Source organism: Anser anser (genome assembly GCF_964211835.1).
Source record: "Anser anser genome assembly, chromosome: 19".
In the NCBI taxonomy this organism is placed as follows: domain Eukaryota; kingdom Metazoa; phylum Chordata; class Aves; order Anseriformes; family Anatidae; genus Anser; species Anser anser.
In genome coordinates, this window is record NC_139740.1 from 5,740,601 (window position 1) to 5,757,331 (window position 16,731).

Below are 16,731 nucleotides of genomic sequence, written 5' to 3' on the forward strand. Positions count from 1 at the left end.
GCAGGTCTAGAGAGATCAGTCCTGCCCAGCCCGAGGCTTTTGATCTGTCCTCTGCCAAAGAAACAAGCACAAGGGCTCCTGAGCTGCCCGCCCAGCTCCATGCGCTGCTGCTGCTGCTGCTTCATCCTCTGATCCTGCTTGGTCCCACTAGCTGTGAACTGACCTGCATCAGTGTTTAAAAGCTGCCCACTTTACCTTTCTTCTCACCAAATTACAGATGATTTAGTATGTTTTGCAGAATATTTGACAGTGATGAAGAGTAAGGTCTTGAACCAGAGAGCTCCCCCCGAACACAGCGCTGAGCTCAGCACAACCCCATTCTGGTTGTCAGCTCTTCCCTTGCACTTCTGTTCAAATAGTCTGCTCCTCTTCGCCTCTCCTCCTGCACAGGCAGGGCATAAAGGCTTCTACAAGCTGTTAAACTCCTGGCATGCTGCAAACCGAGAGAGACCACACTGCAGATGTGAATAACATGATTCCAGTGAATAAGTCATCTGTGTCGTGAACAGGCCCACAGGCATTAGCTGTTGCATGATAAAGACGGTCTGTGATCACAGCACTGGAGAGCAGGCAGGGCAGAAGACCAGTTATGAAGGCTGGCCTCCACCAAACCAGAGCCCAGCGAGATTCCTGCACAGCCAGGGCAGCCCCACTGCCCCGCAGGGACCCGTCAGCAGCACCGGCTCCATCCGCACAGCCTCAGCATCTCGGAACCCATCACAAGGGGGCAAGAGGCTTCCACCCAGCAGCTTCCAGTCTCAGCCTAGTGCTCAAAGGCAAAGCAACGTGAGAAGAGAGGTGTGGTGGGCAGAGAAGCCCTCTCCAGCAGCAGCTGATGCTCACCCGGGTAGGGGCTGGCACGGAGCCCCTGTGCTGCCAGCGCAGCATCCCGCCCAGCCGTGGGCGCACCAACGCTCCCACCGAGGCTGTTTGTTGTTTCTGCCATAAAAGAGTTTCAATCAAGCTGGGACAGTAATTTCAGTCTAAATTAAACAACCCCATTTACTCACAATGAAGGCTGTTCACAACTGAAATCCTGACTCGGACAAGCAGTGCTTCAGAGCACAGATTTGGCTTATAGCGCTTAAAGCAGCTGTCTTCATAAAAGCTAATAAAATACAGTTGGATAATTAAAAGCTTTAATTAAAAATGCAAAGTCCAAAGAGTTTCATATTAACAAGAAAACTTGTTTTGACATCTGAAATAGCTGCACAAGCTAAATTCCCATGTATTCTCTCCAGGCTATTTAGAGATTGCTGCGTAGCTGGAAATGCCTCCTAACTCAGTCCAATCACCATGTGTTGCTGGGGACGTGCACCAAAATTGATGCTGCTTGTTTTACAACTTCACTTTTAATTATCACAGTCTGAGGCAGCAACAGGCTTATTTGCATGCCAATCCCTGAACGCAGCCTGGGGATGGAGCAGCTTGGCACTCTGAGAATAAAATATGTAACTCCCAGGCATGGGCTGCCAAGCTAAAACGAGAGCTGAGCAGAGCTGGCTTTGGGTGCAGGTTTCTCCAGCACGAACCTCCGCAGCGGTGCAGGGACATGGGGCTATGCGGTGCCACTGCTGACGTCCCTGCCTGCGCCACGCGGTGCTGGGAGGTGAGTTTTGGAGAGTCTATGCCCAGGATGAGCAGGGAGCAGGACTGAGCCTGGATACAGGATCTGGGTTCAGGGCTGGACCCACCTCTGTAGCAGCTCGAGGTGAGTGTGTTTTGTGGCTGTTCCTCCCCTCTGTCCGCATCAGGGTGAACTGGAAGCCCGTCTCCCCTACGTGCAGTCTGCATTCTGGCAGGAGAAGCACAGGACACAGCCAGGAACACCCCAGCTGTGGGTGCAGAGTGCTGCCGGGAGAGAGGAAACAGCCTGCAAGGAGAGGAGAGGCAATGCTCCACGCTGTCCCTGGCACCGCTGGGGACTCACTGCAGCCCCAGTGCTTCTCACCTCCTCATTTCAGATTCCTTCAAGGCCCAAGAGCAGTGGAAAGCCTCTGCTTTCGCCACACTGTCCCCTTTGGACCCTCTTCAGCATCAGATCCTCTTCTGCCAGGGCTGATGTATGGATGTGATTTACAGCCCGTTTGCTCTACTTAGTGTCTTGGAGCAAAATACTCTTGTAACGAGTACCAGTGCAATGGCAGTAAATCTGTCAGTGTACCCTTAGGGCTACGGATCCATGAGGCTTAAAACCAACAGGGACTGATTTAATTGTCTAATTTGACATTTCTCATAACATAGACCAAAGGGCCTCTCTGAGCACCAGCTGTTACACACCCAGCACCAGCACAAGGTTTCTTTTAGACACACGTCCACCCACTTCAGCAGCGGAAAGGCCACCCTGGACCTGCTGAGGGGACCTGGCTGTTACTGCCCTCACACGGATATGGGCATCTTCCCTCCACATGCCACCCTCAGCTTCATCTCCAAGACGCTGGATCTTGTTTGATCATTTTATGAAACAATAATTCTTGACATACTGGGTCATAAGAAAGCAGGGTTTTTTTTCCATTTCACATATTTTTATAGAGGTCAAATGAGAATAAACTCAAACCATTTGATTTCAAAGTCAATGGCTTCGGTTTGGCCTTGTTTGACATTTTATTTGTCTTTTTCTCCCAAAGACAACTTTCAGAAATTGAAGCCTGGCTTCTGGCCAACCCTTTAGTGAGCATTAGAAGAACCACGTGCAGATTCCCATGCCTTGATGCCTTTCCCTTCCGTTCAATCCCACCTTTCCACTTCTGTTTCTGTTTTGTACAGAGAGCACAATAAACAGATTTATCCATCTCAGCCCCAAGGCCGAAAGTACCTGGGACAAAGGGCATCACCCGGTTCTAGCACTGCATTTGTCCCAGTGCTGACCAGGCACCCTGAGACCCAGCTGTGTGTCTCTGCCATGTGGCCGCTAGCAAAGAGCTTCCCCAACCCCTGCCTCAGTTTCCCCACCTGCAGAGTGGGGCGAGACAGACTCCCCTCCTCCGCCAGGTGCTTTGTACCAGCTTCTCTCCCCCAGCTGACTTCTGGAGGGAGGAAATCTGGAGCTTCTCAGCAGCCCATGCTGTTGGGCCTGCAGCCTGACCCAGCCTGCTGAGGAGCACCAGCAAGCAGGGAAACTTCTGTGCTCCTCACTCCTAAATTAGCCCACGATGGGACCCCCTCACTGCAGTCCCCTTTGCCCCCACAGCGCTCTGAAAGCTGCACTTGAAAGCGACTCACCCAGGGGAAGGGAGCGTGGGCGAGGAGGAGGAAGAGGAGGCAGATGAAGGCGAGGAGGGAGAGGAGGGGGAGATGAAGGCTGGGAGGAAGAAGAGAGAGACAAGGGAGAGGAGGGAGAGGCAGCAGCCGCCTTCCAGGCCCCTTCCCCGCAGGCAGCGGGGCGAGCAGCGGGCTGAGAGCACCCTCCTGTGGGTGCCAGCTCCACTGCTGCTCCCTCCTCTGCTCGCCTTCCCTCCGAGCACAGGGCCCATGCGCTCTCCCGTCCTCGTGTTTCCAAAATCTGGCAGCCCCCAGTGCTTTCTGCTCACACCCAGCGCTTTCCTCCTGCTCCCCAGTTGCCCTGGGAGAAGGCAGGAGGTTTTGGGGTGTTCCTGGGGTCCCTGTGTGCACTTTCTACTGCCTGGAGCAAAGCACGACCGCAGCTCTTTGCTCTCGGGGCAGACCAGGGAATGGCAGCACCAAGAGGGACCTCTCACTGCCTCAGGGCCACCCTGACCCTGAACTGGCTGAGAACTGAGCTGGGGGCTGAGACCATTTATCCAGGCACAGCAGGGAAAATGGCAACAAAACCTTGGCCTGCCCACGTATACCAGGCATGGTGAAGCCAGTATCTCAGGGCAGTGGCATGACACCGTCACTGGGGAAGAAAAATAAGAAAATAAAAATAAAATAGCTTTAACTCATACAAACCAGAATATTAAGGGATCCACTGCTGGGAACAATCTGCACTGACCCCTGGACAAGCAACTCCACAAACTCCTAAGCCACGTCCATCTCCAAAATATGCGATGCTAAGAGGCACACCTGATTACAAGAGTCTTTATTGAAATGTCTCCCTTCTTTGCCAGCTACCTGCCATAACAGCACCAGCATCACACATAGCATAAGCCCTGGCCAGTTCTGACTCAGATGCTTTCAAGGGAGCAGCCTCCACGGGGAAGACAAGGAGGTGGGACCTTCCCCAGCCGCACAGTCCTGATAGAATTTTCTTTCCTTGAAACCCAAAAGATGGAGTAGAGGGACTCAGCAAATTCACAGTCTGGTGTATCAAGGTCTTGCCATCAGAGGTGACCCTGTAAAAGGACAAGGTCCTGCTGGTGTAGTTCAGGTAGAACTGTCCTATGTTTTAAGAGGTATCTCCACGTCTTTGTGCCATGCCGAAAACCCTTTCCTGTTCCTCAGGTTGCTCCAGAAGTCATTCCCCTAGAAGCAGTGGTTGCTTTCTGAACCCATGCAGTCAACGTTTCTGTACATCATGCCAAGGTAGGCACCAGCCCTGGACATCTCAGCCTGAAAACAGTAGCAGCCAACAGAGAAACCCTTGTCAGACAGCACATGGAGCTGGTGTCCAGATCTTCCAGGATGATCGGATCGGGGTCTGGCTGTTCCCAGGGAATGCTGCTGGTCACTTCGTGGTTGTCTGGATCAAGCACTAAGGGATAAGTGTCTACAGAAGAATAGAAAACAGAGGGCTTGAAACATATGAAAGCCTTCTTTACCACGAAGGTGATCAAACATTGGAAGTGGTTTCACATTGGAGAGGTTTTGGAGAAATTCAAACCCAAGTGGACATGGCCCCAAGCAGACCCTCCACTGAGCAGGGGCTCGGACCCGAGACCTCCAGAAGTCCCTGCCCACCACAGCTATCCGGTGAAATGGTTAACAGGACCCATCCAGGAGCATCCTCCTTCCTGCTTACCTGACACAAGAGCTTGGTATTTAAAGTCTGTGCATAACCACAGGAGCATTTTGTGTGACTGATGGAAGCTACGGTCATGCTATGTTTCAGCCACACACAATAAAACTAATTAACGTGTAAAAAATCAAAGGCAGACCATGCAAGGCACTCAAGAAAATTAATCTGAATTGATTTTTCAAGTGGATTAAGATAAGCCACGTTAAACTTCTTTGTACCATTTTTAGCAGAATTAAAATGACCATGACCGAGTCTTGTTCTCCTTAAATGAAAGAAAAACTGAATTCCTTGTAAGAGTCTCCTATCAAGGAGTCTAATCCATAAACCCTTATTTAATTTGGATTTTCTTTCCTAAGTGTCCTTATGGGTCTCAACCACAGGCTCTCTCTGGTGTCAGTGGAAGAAGACAGATTCCCCACCACCCCCAGCAGGTGAGATGGATTTCGCCCCACCTCCAGAAATCTCTCACCCACCTCCACCGCGCCCTTCGGGGCAGAGCAGCAGGAAGCCCACCGAACCCGGGGCCGACACCTGGGGAGATCCCTCCCTGCCTTCGGCCTGGGGGCAGAGATGTGGCGGGTGGGGGGCCCAGCTGCAGATGCCAGAACTTCGATCCCACAGCTCTCTGCAGCGATGAAAGGCGTGAGAAACAAACGTCACCCAGCACTGACCATGGGCTGTGAGCACTTGGGGTCTCACCTTATGGGGACGGGCAATAGTCCCCAGCGGGACTGGAGGATGGGGAACTGCCAGGCAGTGCTGCAGAGGTTTTGTCCCAGCACAAGCAGGTGTGGGGCCCAGCTCCCGTTTCACATTGGGCAACCCCGCATCGACGTCTCTGCTCTCTGGGACATGAGGTGGGGCTGGGGTGCCCTGCACAGCACCCGTGCTGCCCCCACACCAGCCACCACAGCAGCAGGGGGGACCCTAAATGTTCATGCAGAGCCGGACAAGAAGCGAGGGCTGTATGCCGGGTGTGATCTGACACACTCTCGTGCCGCCTAGAGGCATTCGAGCTGTTTTGCAGGGCTGCCTCTGAGCATTTTTCTGAGAAATTATTCCTGAAAACAGGAGAGAGATCAGCTCAGCATCCCATACACTCTACAGGGCCGAAACTCGAGCCCAAATCACTGATGGCATTTGGGGTGCAAAGGGTTTTGAGGCTGAGCCCAGCCCACAGGAGCCCTTCCCTTCCTCACAGCTGGCTGATGGGAGCAGGCAGTTTTCATTTTGCTGAGGAAACTGGGCTGATACATGAGAACCGGTGGGATTTATGAGGCTCAGTCACATTACCTCGCATGGGTTCAGTTTAGTCAGCCAGTTTACATCTGTCTGCTCAGGAGATTCCTACCGTGGGCTTAAAAGGAACGGGGACAGGGACACCGATAAAGCTCAGGCTTCCCACATGCTAAATCATTACCTGCTGACGGCTGCTCTTCATCATTTTGAGGAAAGACCAGGACAAAGCTCGAGGGGGGAATGCTGGGGGAGGCAGAAAGGCCCTCCCTGCCCTCTGCCCCGCGGTGGCACCGCAGCGGGATCCGGCTCGCCTCCTGCCCCCCCTCTCCCTTTGATCACCCCAGCACCCGCAGACACCTCACCGCCACCCGTCACTAAAGCCGGGCAAAGAGCAGCATCATCAGCTCAGGAAACGCCTTGCTCTCACCAACACTTTCCCACTCCCTGTCAAGACGAGCCTCCAACGTTTCCACCGACAGACAAGGCAGAGCCAGCTCCCGGCCAGCGGGGTGCTGGGCTCAGGCAGGACCGGGCCCCGCGGCGCTCACGGCGAGTTCATGCCCTCGTTATGTGGCGGCTCGAGGAACCAGCTCTGACAAGAGAGGCTTTCCGAGATTTGAAACACGTTCTTAAGGGAAGTTTTATCAGGACCGGGGCAATCTTCTGACAAGTTCCAGTCTCTGCAAATCCGAAAAAAATCAGGAAGTCCCTGGCGTGCTGCGTTTGCTGTCAGAGCAGGCAGCGTAACGCCGCAGGTCTGAACCGAGAAGCGTGTCGCAGAGAGGGGGTGGCTGTGGGGGGCTCCAGCCTAAGGTCTGGGGGCACTTGTGTCTTCCACTGAGCTGTCTATAAGCATCCGCATGCCCAAAGATACAGCTTTGCAAAAAACAAATACGAGCAGATGTAAGGCTATCTCACTTCCCTCTGCAAAATTCCCCCCCCCCCCCCTTTTATTTTTTCTCTCCATTTTACAGCGTTCGGAGAAGCTGCATTAAGGGATCAGTTGACTCCATGGTGACCCTAGGCAGGTTGTCCTCCAGTCCAATGCAAACGCAGGGCTGCGCATCCACCCCGGAGCTCTTCCTGAATCAGCAGTATTCCTAGCCACAATAAAACTCCTGTTAGCATCCATCTACGTTTATCAACTTAGTGCAGCTGTATGCATAATCCCATAGAGCTCGAAAGCAGAAAGAAAAGAAAAATACCCTTCACAATGCACTGGAAATCCCAGCTTCTACTTTATGATGATTCTGGGAAGCCAACAGGCTCCAGACCACAAGTCGAAGACTCACCCAGTTTAGGCGCTGCTCCCCCAGCTCCCCGTCCTTCCAGCCACCATGGTGGGAGACCCCCCAGGCCACCCTGCTTTTGAGAAGAGGCACCTGTTGGTGAGAGCTGCCGTTTTCTCCAGCTCAGGTTTATTCTCCTCGATGCGGGCCCACTCGTGCTCCAGGATTACATTTATCCCACTGAGGTTGTTCACAGACACATTATTCTCCTGCGGTGGGACTGCTGCCTCCCACCACTTCCAGCAGCAGCCTAAAGTGTGTCACAGAGCCACCTGAGAGCCAAACCCATGCAGGGTAAGAGCTCAGCCCAGCACACCCTGGCTCTTTCATTAGCACCAGAGCACCTCACCCTGGCTTCATCCTTCCAACATCAACCCAGCTTGTGGGTTTTAGACCAGCTCTTTCCTGGCTGCCTTGGCTTTGACGAACACAGACCGAACCCCAAGAAATCATCCAGGCAATCTCTGCCACAAGTTTCTCCTGAAAATCCATCCTAATGTGAATTTTCCCTAGCCATGGACCAAGTCCTGTGCTTCACCAGGAGCTCTGCCTGATGACCCCCAGGAGCCAGCTGGCAGAAACGGGGCAGAAATAGGACTATCATCATTTTGCAGGAAGACCAACAGCAGCCTGGGAGCAAACCCAGCTCTGTGCTGCTTTACCGTGATAGACCGGGTGTTATTCTGCAGTTTGAGAATTGCTTTCTGTGGACATTTTGGCTTCCAGTCGTCCACCACATGGCTCTGAAGAAGTTCACCCTGCGAATGGACCAGCACCATCCCTGAGCCAGCCTCTGGGTTCAGAAGAGAAAATTCACCAAGTCCTGCAGTAGGTGCCAGGTGCCCACAGCTGGACCGGAGTCCTCTCCTGTAGGATGGGTCAGGTCGCATCTAGCTTGGACACTGCACCTTTTGAAAACATCACCTGTATCGCCTCTCAGAGCCTGAACAAGCCCTCTGCCAGCAGCAGAAGGTAAAACTTCTATTGCTAAGTGAACACAGGTGATGTGCTTGTAGGAATGCAATCAGTGCTTTAAAACACTGCTGGAAGAGCCGTGTAAAGCAGCCTGGAAAGACCCGAACCCACCTTTCAGACTGCAAACTGGAAAGGGACAGAGGAAGAGCTGCTGAGCAGTCAGGATACAGCCCCAGGGATGGATGCCACATTCCAGCCCTGCCAAGATGCTCTGTAACATCTCTTACCGGGTGCCCAAAACAGGGTGGGAGAGCTCCCTGCGTGGGCGAGGTCCCTCTGGAGCCCCGGCCTCACACCCCCTGGTCCCCACATGCCTGCAGAGCTCTCGGGGCTGGCAGCGCAGCACTGGGCACCCTCTGCACAGCACCAGCAGCAGCCCTGGCACCTGCACAGCACCAGAGGTTTTGTTGTTAAACCATCCACTGGCAAGAGGCACCTGCTGTGGGATCGAGCCCTGCTCCTCCCGGGGGCAGAAAGCAAAGACGTGCAGAGCGAGGACAGGTTGTCGTTTTTCAAAACTCGCTCTTTTCCACTTACCTATCAAACCTGCTTCCAGAGTTAAACCTAAAAACATTTATTCTTCACTTACTCGGGCTGTATGTGAGCAGGTTTCTGCTTTTAGCGTGGTGGAACAGTGGCTCAGCAGCTCCCGAAGGCAGCATGGAGATGCTCCACACAGGATGTCACCACCACCACATCCACGGCCACAGCAAATCTCATCCTCTTTGCTCTCCTGAGCACGGGCCAAATCCAAGCTCCCCAGCTGCTTCCCCTTCCCACCGACCAGGTCCTTCAGCCAGCTTTGTCCCCAGGGCAGGCGCTGCCCTTGCAACCATGTGCCACGGGGATGGAGCCCCAGGTCTCCTGGGGAGGCATTTTCTAACCTCACCCCAAACCTGTTGCTGCCTTGCCTGCTGTAATCCTGAAGGAAAACAGAGTCACACCTGAGCTCCTCTAGCCACACCAAAGTTTAACTCTTTCTGTCCTCGCTGTGTCAGGGCAGCCTCTGCGAGGAAGCCACCTCCTGAGCCACCACAGCCTTCCCACTCCCACCCCTGCCACTGGGCTTCCACCTGCGGCAGCTGGAGCATTTTTCTCTTGTTTTAACCTGAAAAACAAACAAACAAGCAAACAAACAAACAAACAACAACAACTTCCCTTTCCTGTCTCTCTCTCTTTTGTTATTATTATTGCAAAGGTGATGTTCAGCAAGAGAACATTTTGGCAAAAGGTTGGTTCTCAAGCAAAGTTCATCCCAGCTGTGCAGAAGGGGGTTTGCTGGCCCTCACCACCAGCCACTGGCTCTGACACGCTCCTCATCCAGGCAGCCCTGGGCTGGGGAAGGCTGCAGTGAGGTCTGAGGAAGAAGCAAGTCTTGCCCAATAATCACACTTAATGCTTTTGTTTTATTTTGGAAACTTTGGCTGGTTGTAGCTGAAAGCAAGAGGCAGGCGATTTCAGCTGCCGAAGGAAACCACACCCCACTCAGAGGGTGTTTTTCTGCATAAATGACTAGGGAAAGAAAAAATCTCCCTGCTTTTTTTTTTTTTAAAGCCAAGTGCTTCCATCACCCAGGGCAGTGATCCCATGCAGCGACGTGTTTTGTTTGCTATCCCATGCTCAATGCATCACCCCATCCTGAGCAGGGACTTGCTGCCCAGCTCCGTTTCTCCAGCAATCATTTCTTCTCTCCAAAAGCCAAAGCTGAGCAAAACTGGTTCTTCTGCAAGCTCGCACAGCTGGGGAAGAAAGAAAATAAGCTGATAAGCATCTCTGATGGCTTCAGGATAAAGCTATATCTGATCTTTTCCCTGAGACAAAATATTTCTGTTTTTTTCTCTCCTCAGCAATTGTACATTAAAATAAAAGCTAATGAGTCCAGGATTAAATGCCCTTAAGGAAGGGGAAATAAACCTTGACTCCTGGCAAGATTTGAGAGGGCTTTTACAAAATAAAGTCATGTGAACAGAGGTGTAAACGGTTCAGCACAAAATTTCCCACAACACTGTTTTACCTTAAAGCACATTTTACATGCAAGGACACAGGAGCACTCGGCTGTCTCTGCTGAGGCTGCTGGACATCCCACGGCCTCGGGGGAGTTTTAGAGGGATTCCTTCAGGGGATGTTTTAGGGGGATTTGCTGAAACCGGGCTGGAATGAGAGCAGTTGTGGTCTGTGGGTGCCATCCTGTGTGCCAGTGACCGCAGGGACAGGACCAGTCAGGACATGGGGAGGTCTCTGCTGGGGTCCCCTCTGCCCTTGGTGACGTTTTGGGGCATGGGGAGAGGCGGCTTCCCCACCTCGTCTGCAGCAAGGGGCTGAGTCCACGCTGGGTGAGTCGCTGAAGGAGCAGTACCAGCCCCAAGTGCCCAAACTGGGCTGCTGTCACGTCAGAGAAAAAAAACAAAAAAACAAACCACCTACCAGGGAGGGGGATGAACAGAAAGCAATGCTGAGGTCCACTGCCAGTCAATGTCATCTGTCACCCCCAAATGGGTCACCTCCCCTCCCAAGGAGCCTCTTCCAGCTCCTGGTTCAGAGCAACATCAGGAGATGGAGCCACACATGGGGCATCGCCAGCACCCCCCAGCACCCCTAACACACTCACGCATTGAGCCAGAGGGCAAAGACACCAGGGCAGGGCTTAAGCTGACGTTAATAAGCATTGCTCACCAGCAGGCATTAAAACCGGGTTGTTCTAACAAGGGAACGTCCTGCTCGGAGGTAACCTCTGGGGACCAGACCAGCAGCTCTAACCAGAAGCAGGATAAAGGGGAGAGCACCCTACAAAAGAGCTGCCGCTGCCCTCCCACCCCACACAGCCGCCCCACGGAGCCCGGAGGAGAGGACATGTCCCCAGGGCTCCTTATTCCCTCCGGCACCTCCATGCCCATCAAATCAGGGGGCACCAGGCTTGGAGCAGTATAACACCCCACAGCAAATGCATTCTCCCACCCCAGTTGGGATTAATTTCCAGCAGCTATGCCTGAAAATATCCATCGGCACCAGGTTGCAGCCCCCCCTTGCTGGTGTTCAGCACCTCCCAGCATCCAGGTCTCTGCCCCCAGCAGCTTTCCCTTAGTGCCGTGCTTGTTCTGGGACTGCTATTTCCCCTGCTGCTGAAGCTGAAATTCCCCCAAAACACAAGTTCTCCACTGGGATTTGCGTGCCAGGGTCTGGCAACGGGGCTGCCCTCAGCCCCCCAGCTCCAAGAAAGGAGCAAGCAGGGTGAGAGGAGGGGAAAGCAGGAGGTGCCACCAGTTATCCTGCGGGAAATGGCGAGCTGTCCCCAGCTCCGGCACTATTTTTCCCTGATTATAAGCCTGAAGGAATTGTGAATTTCCAAAGTCACTTTCTGCTGCAAACACCAAAACCCACAGACCTCCCTGCCCTGGCAAACCCCGGGTTTTCCAGCACACCCAGGTGGGGTCAGATCCCCCAGATGGGGTGCTCCAGCCCCCACCAAGCTCAGCCCGCACCTCAGGGCTCTGCAGAGGAACAGGAGGAAGGTGCTGGTGCCTGTTTGGCTGCAAACGGCAAGAAACATTCCCAATGTCCCATATCCAAAGCTCAGTACCCTGCGTTGCAGGTTTTCAGACACTAGATGTCAGCAAAAGAATAAAAATGATGCTGAGGATCCCTATGCCCTAGCATAAACCTGACAGCGATTTCCACCGTGCTGCCAAAACTCACTTTTGTACAAACTGACGCCAATAAACCCATTTTCTGCGGCAATAACCAGAGGGTGGCAGGGAAATGCCTCCCGGAGGAGACTGGGGGCTCTCCGGGTGTCCTGGACGGGGCACTGGCCTGACCCCTCTGTGTCAGCAGTGTCCGAGGGCAGACACTCACAGACCGGCTGAACGGCATTTATTTTGCATGTGCACTTCTGGGGAGCTTCTGGGGGGTGCATGCTACTGGCCCAGCTCCTCTGCTCGGGCTGACGAAAGCTTCCAGTGCTGCTCCTCCTGGCACGCTGGGACCCGGGGCTTACGCAACGTGAACCTGGCCTGCAGGTACAGTCTGCCCACGCTCCACCTGCCACATAACAGCCTCTGGAGCACAACTCACCTTCCCTGTGCCTGGAGAGAAGGTCCTGTGCTATCACCTTCTATGCCTTTAGTGCTGCAGTAATAAAACCAGAGTGCAGCCCGCTCAGCAGAGGGCATCGATCTGCGAGGCAGGCGAGCCCCCGGCTTTGCTGCCCTGCCCGAGCCGGGCTATTACCCTCCTGGCAGCTTTTACCTAATTTTTGGGCTGAGAGCTGAAAGGGCTGGGCTCTGTGCTGACCTCTTTGTACAAGAGCAGGAGAACGGATCGCTGAGCCCTGGAAAAACGCCTGTCCCAAAAATCTGCCCTCACACCCTGCTGATTCGGAGCAATGCTCTTTGCTCTTGACTTCGGGCCACCTGCCCAGTGAACAGCTAGGTTACAGCAAGACCTGGAGCATCATCGTGGGGTTTCTAAACCCAGAGGCGAGGTGCAGCCAGGGGGCCCCAGTGCTTTGGGGACTTCGTGGTTTTCTTTCTAGACCACATTTCCACCCAAAACTGGGATTGCATTTGGGGAAGAGCCAGCCTTTTAGAGACAGAGCACCCCAACATCGACTTTGCTCTCCTCCTTCAACCTTCACTCCAGAAGACATGGGCCACTACTCGGCCCCAGGTCCCTCCTCCTCCCATCTAATCCCCTGGGGACGGATGGGCTCTGCACCGATACCTCTCCCAGGCGGTCAATCTCCCCTTTCCCAGGGTCTAGGGTTTCAGACCCTCCCCATCCGAGCCTGAGGTGTCTCCCCACACGCTGACCCGGCAGGACACAGTTCAAAGCCTCCAACAGGAAAAACAGGAACAGCCGCCCCGCTCTCCCCGTTGACATAGTTTCGGTCTAGTTCTTGGTGTCAAAGGAGGCATTCACCACCCCGCCGCCCGGGAGGCCCCGCGGGACGACAGCCCCCAAACACGTCCAGGTGGGGCCCGGCTGGGGCATCGCCACCCTGCCCTGCTCCAGGCTGCAGATCCCGACTTTTCCTTGGGATGTGCAGGGGGAAATGTTTCTGCTTCCTCCGTGACTTGCCCCAGGGAGGCACCGGCACCCGTACGCAGCGTTTGCAGGCAGGAGCTGGTGGCTAGGCCCATGCAGGGCAGCGGTGGTTGGGGAGCACAAAGCCTCGGTGCTGGTGGGGCCACAGTGGCATGGGAAGCCCAGGAGTTGGGCACGTCACTGGAGAGCGTGGTCCCACCTCCACCAGTTCCTGGTTGTGGTGAGGGACAAGAGGGAACCCAAATTCAGGATCCTCCATGGTGCTCCGGCACGCAAGGCCCGGTGCTGCAGTTAGGCAGACGTTTGGGAGCTCCTCCTGCAGGAGGTTTGTCACCACCCGGTGACAATAAGGGCAAGGACTGACTGTGGTGTCCCTCCTTGTGGCATCACTGCTGCGTCTGCTAATCTCCTCCAGCCCAGCCCCAGCCTCTGGCCAAGGGGTGTGAGCAGATTTCCAGCTGATAGAGGTGTCAGCCTTTCCTGCTCAGCAGGTTCGTGGCCAAGCTCCTCTGCAGGGCATTAATTAGCTGGGGTGCAGGACAGAGCAGGGCAGCGCCCCGGGAGGGGACCCAGCCCAACATGTCATTGCTGGGCCATGGGGAGGGGTGACACATCGTCCACCTGCAGTAAGGCACACGGTGCAGGGCTGAGCGTCCCCACGAGCACGTGTTCAGCTCAGCATCCCAGCCCGTGCCATGCCTCCGGTGATGGCTTCCCATTAAAAGTGTCCCAGTGCTGCACCACTCATCCCTTGAAGACCACGAGCTGTGTCACCTCCACCACCCCAGCAGGGACACAGGGGACAAGAAGCCCTCCCCAGCACCCTGCGAGGCCCTGGGCTCTCCAAACCAAAGCCCCATCCTCCAGGGCTGTGCTAAGTGCCTTGTTAACACCTGCGCCAACAGATCCCAACCCCGCTTCTGGTCCCTCACCTACCGATTCCCTCCAGCTGCTCTGCACGTGGCTTACACGAAGCCCTGCAGATCTGAGCAGCACGGGCCTGGTTTGCACTACTGAGAGGGAGATGGATCGGAGCTGGTGCCACGCAGCCCATCTGTGGAGCAGGGCTGTCAGGGCTGCCTTTGAAGAAGCTCACTATGACTTTTGGCTTCCCAAAAATGCAACCGCAGAGAGGAATGTTTCTCTCCAGGCCTCATCTGGCAGGGCCCTTGCTCTGAGGTCTCAGCTTCCAGCATAAAAGCAAGAAATTCTTCCAGATCTAAGTCCGTAACTGCCAGGGGCAGATGTCCCCTCTGGCTCCATCTGCCACCGCCCAGCTCCCCACATGGCACCGACCCCACCTCCCAAACACTCCACACATTTTCTTGAGTGCAGTTGCCGGCGATGCTCCAGATCCCTCTCTTGAACCCATCAGCTCTTTCCTACATCTCCTTCCTATTCCTGACACTGCCGTTTGCGGCGTTTGCCACCAAATTGCTCCCCATCACGGGATGTATGTTTCCTTAGGGTCACGGACATCCTCCTGCCAGCCTCCCTGCCCAAACACGTTGTCCCTGCAGTCAGGGCAGTGCTACAGAAACGTGCTGCTGTGGGCACACGGAGCACACTCTCCAGACCAGAGCAGAGCTGTGCACAGGCTGGGGGCAGCAGGGACCTGTTGGTCTGCTTTGTCCCACTTTGGGAGCCCGCAGAGGCAGGTGGCAAAGGGAAATGTCCCTTTGCCTTCCCTCCCTCCACCATGTGGCAAGGCACCAGCCGCTTCCTGCCTTAACGTGAACCGGAGTTGGTAAATACAATGAAATCATAAAAAGAGGGGGAATCTTGCACCAAAGGCATCGGAGGCCCTCGCGTGACTGTACTTTCCCCTCAACTAAACCGGCGTGAGTGGTGGATAGACCGATTCCCATGGGAACTCATCCACTCTCTGTTTATCTTGAACGCAATAAAAATGATATTAAAAATAGATTGTGGAGTAGGAGCAGCAGAAAATACTCGACACCTGATGCTGTTCCTCTCCGTTGTCTGAAATCTAATAGCTGAGTTCTGGGAACAGGCATGTCAGTGCGATTACAGCTCAGACACTCCCAAACCTTGTCTCGAACAAGACTGAAACCCAATTACACTTCTGAAGGGCTGAACAGTTTCTGTTAGGCTGCTGGAGCAGCAGGCAGGGCGCTGCCGGCCCGGATCCCAGCCGCAGAGCCCAGCTCCCCACTGCGCGGAGGGGGAACAGCAGAAAATAAATGGGAGAATAAAAATACCAAAAACCACGAGGCATTAAGATATCACAGTAAATGGCAGCCTTATAAAAAAAAAATACTAACTGCTGCAGAAAAGGCTATTTTTGTAATACTCGAATGCTGTCCATACTACCTCAAATAGGGAAGCTGCCGCTCAGGTTTGAGCTGCGGGCCCCACGCAGCCCCGCGCTCACACCGTGCGCCCAAGCTGCGAGACGCGGGCGCGTTTGCAGGCTGCTCTGCTGGAGGAGGTTTGAATTAACACTGGGGTGATAAAAAGCAACAGGCCTGGAAATCACTGCAAAACAAAGGTGGGGAGGGAGGGAGGTGCCGGACTTTCCCTGCGCACCGTGCTCAGGTGCGGACCAAGCCCTTTGTGCCGCTTTGCCAGCACCTCTGGCAGGGCAGCGCCTCCGCTGCCCCAGCGGCGGGCTTTCTTCAGCCATCATTCACTTTTACTCCTTTCTACAACTCTTAGTAACACTCCCATAAACAGGTTTTTAATGCAATCCTTTTCCCCTCGCACGCTGCATGTTAAAGATTAGCAGAGGCATTTTATTGCAGGTAATAAAGAACCCTGATGTCAAAGATTTTAACAAGCCAAGCGCTCCATGGGAAAAGCCCGGCGGGCTCCAAACACACTTCTGCTCTGCAGCCTCTGTCAGGGAGAGGGGGAAGAGATAAGGAGATTTCTGGGAAAACATTTCAGATTTTATCTGTGTTTTTTTCTGACATGAACAGACCCACGGCGACCTCTCTCCACACACGTGGGCTGAGCAGGACAGCAGCTCCTGGACGCGCTCCCTGGCCTGGCATCTCCTGAGCTCGATGCAGAGCGAGCTGGTGCTGCACATATCCCTTGTGGACTTGTGCAAGGGAGACATCACACCTTACGAAGAGCAACTTCAGGTTTAAGTCTTTTGGGAGCTGCAGTTCATTCTCCCCAGCAAATCCCCCCAGGGAGGCCTGCAGCCAAGCAGAAGCAAGCAACAGGTGGGTGCTGCAACCCCGACAGGACCCCACAGCACCTCCAGGGTGCTCTCACCCCGGCCAAGACAAGAAGGTG

General features: G+C 54.3%; 1 long non-coding RNA gene across 4 annotated transcripts in view; it reads right to left on the reverse strand.

The window, feature by feature from the left end:
* Positions 1-1,122: 1,122 nt before the first annotated feature.
* The window catches only part of LOC310884270, an 87,826-nt gene continuing 72,217 nt past the window's right edge, over positions 1,123-16,731 (reverse strand). For all 4 annotated transcript variants that reach the window (XR_014574103.1, XR_014574104.1, XR_014574105.1 and 1 more), the window contains 3 exons: positions 7,450-10,160; positions 5,392-7,257; positions 1,123-4,669 (listed from right to left, as the gene is read on the reverse strand). This is a non-coding gene — a long non-coding RNA (uncharacterized lncRNA). The remainder of the gene's footprint in view (positions 4,670-5,391; positions 7,258-7,449; positions 10,161-16,731) is intronic.